Raw genomic sequence first — 3,021 nt, forward strand, 5'->3', positions numbered from 1 at the left:
GAAATCCTAGGAAAATGTGTCCCCATTCATCTGTTGTAGTCATTCAGTGAGGGGACAGAAAATCCCGGGAAAATGTTTCCTCATTCACCTGTAATACATTCCGTGAGGGGACAGAAAATCCTAGGAAAATGTGTCCCCATTCTCGTAATACATTCTGTGAGGGGACAGAAAATCCTAGGAAAATGTGTCCCCATTCTCGTAATACATTAAGCAAGGAGACTGAAAATCCTAGGAAAATGTGTCCCCATTCTCGTAATACATTAAGAGAGGGGAAAGAAAATCCTAGGAAAATGTGTCCCCATTCATCTGTTGTAGTCATTCTGTGAGGGGACAGAAAATCCTAGCAAAATGTGTCCCCATTCATCTGTTGTAGTCATTCAGTGAGGGGACAGGAAATCCTAGGAAAATGTGTCCCCATTCTCGTAATACATTAAGCGAGGGGACAGAAAATCCCGGGAAAATGTGTCCCCATTCACCTGTTATACATTCCGTGAGGGGACAGAAAATCCTAGGAAAATGTGTCCCCATTCTCGTAATACATTCAGCGAGGGGACAGAAAATCCCGGGAAAATGTGTCCCCATTCTCGTAATACATTCAGTGAGGGGACTGAAAATCCTAGGAAAACGTGTCTCCATTCTCGTAATACATTAAGCGAGGGGACAGAATATCCCGGGAAAATGTTTCCTCATTCACCTGTAATACATTCCGTGAGGGGACAGAAAATCCTAGGAAAATGTGGTCCCCATTCATCTGTTATACATTCCGTGAGGGGACAGAAAATCCTAGGAAAATGTGTACCCATTCATCTGTTATACATTCCGTGAGGGGACAGAAAATCCTAGGAAAATGTGTCCCCATTCATCTGTTATACATTCCGTGAGGGGACAGAAAATCCCGGGAAAATGTGTCCCCATTCTTGTAACACATTCAGCGAGGGGACAGAAAATCCCGGGAAAATGTGTTCCCATTCATCTGTTATACATTAAGTGAGGGGACAGAAAATCCTAGGAAAATGTGTACCCATTCATCTGTTATAGTCATTCAGTCGGTTACCCTGGGGAAATATGTCCCCATTCACCCGTAATGCATTCGATGGCCAAAAAGTCGAAAAACATGTTTTAAATTTGACCACAGTGAGACTAGTTGACTTTTAGTTGAGGGGACATTAATCCCGAGTACCTTTGGGGATATGTTAACCTGGAATCCCTACAAATGCCAAACTAATGAGCCTTTTTCGTTCACTGAACGTTCATATCTTTTTAATGCTGTAATACGAGATATGTCTTCAAGATGAAAAAAAGGGTGGGCATCGGAAGATCTAAGGGCACCGAAAATCTAATCTGCCCGGGAAAATGGGCCCCCTTCTTTCAATCACTACAAAAAGTATGTTTGTTCTTTAAACATTCAAGTTTAAGATGTGCGTTACATTGAAAAACAGCTTTCAATGTTGAAATATAGCATATAATAGTCTTTGTTGCTGTGGGCTTTCGTACTTTTAGGCCACGCCCACCGGCCTCAAATTGGACCAATGGCAGGAGGGGGACTGATTTTCCTGGGGAGACACATATTCCTGGAACACCATAGCGTCGTGGCAGCTATCCCGATGACCATGTATTTGAGCAGGTAATTATAAAGGGTTCAGCTCCGAAAGAATCGATGGCCGTGGAAGCATATCAAAACCAACTATGTGTAACAGTGGTGTTCAAGGACTGCTAAACCGAAGACGCCTAACGGCTTAAGCCTTTATGGCCGAACGGTTTGCACGTTCGATTTGTGATCCGGCTGCCCGGGTTCGGCGCGGGTTCGAATCCCGGGAGTCGGGGTGTTGTTTCTTTCTGTTCTTACTCGCCCCTCTGGTTGTTTCACTGGTTCCCACGCCGGCCCTGTGATTAACAGGCTAGTATGTGCCACACAGGGATGTCGATCTCGGAGATTCGAGGACGAATCTTGAAAAGAAAAGGGGGAGTAGTGTAACAGTGGTGTTCAAGGACTGCTAAACCGAAGACGCCTAACGGCTTAAGCCTTTATGGCCGAACGGTTTGCACGTTCGATTTGTGATCCGGCTGCCCGGGTTCGGCGCGGGTTCGAATCCCGGGAGTCGGGGTGTTGTTTCTTTCTGTTCTTACTCGCCCCTCTGGTTGTTTCATATGCAATTTTCGGCAAATAGCAGCCCTGTACTTGTAGCAAACTGTTATTAAGAGCTTTATTGGGTTCTCAGTCATCTATTGAGATGTCTATGTTTGAATTGTGTGATAAACTCATATCATGAAGGAAACATACGAGTATCTGAAGGAAACATACGAGTATCTGTAAAAGGTACATGAAGCAGTTTCCTTTAGCATACCACTTCTTACACGAGCATAACTGTGTGACTTAAGCTTAACTATACTTTTGATCCATTTTTGTATTATTAAAAATATTTAGCCTTTGACCAATATTTTGTTTGGTCTCTCGACAGAAAAAATGTGTGATTTTAAGACTGTGTGATGCATGATGTAGAAAAATGCAGGAAAACTGTGCCTGAAATGATTGAGGACCAAGAAGTTTGTGAGATAGGGTCATGTAGCATGTTATGAAATATTATGTTATATTATATATATCAAATATAATTATTTTAAACATGGTGATATTATATATAATTAATTGCCAGCCTGAGAAATGAAATGTATCAAAATCAAGACCACAGCTGTAGTTAGTAAAATCTATGTATGAATAAATGAATATGAGTATTTAATATTATATAATATTCATCCTTAGCAGCAACAGAGAATGGATAAATTCATAAATCCAATGTTTGATACAGCAATGAACATAGGTTTAAAAATGTAAACGCCCGAGGGATCACAAAACTGGAGCTATTTAATGCTTAATTAGCTGCATATCTTTCCCATCTAACAGAAGAACATAACAACCCACTCTGCCAGATAGCTAAACTGATTTAGCATTCAAAAGATACTAATTGCAAAATGACAAACCACTTTGATTATATATGGTGTCTATGGTGTGTACAGTGTACATCT

This window comes from Branchiostoma floridae, chromosome 7 (genome assembly GCF_000003815.2).
Source record: "Branchiostoma floridae strain S238N-H82 chromosome 7, Bfl_VNyyK, whole genome shotgun sequence".
In the NCBI taxonomy this organism is placed as follows: domain Eukaryota; kingdom Metazoa; phylum Chordata; class Leptocardii; order Amphioxiformes; family Branchiostomatidae; genus Branchiostoma; species Branchiostoma floridae.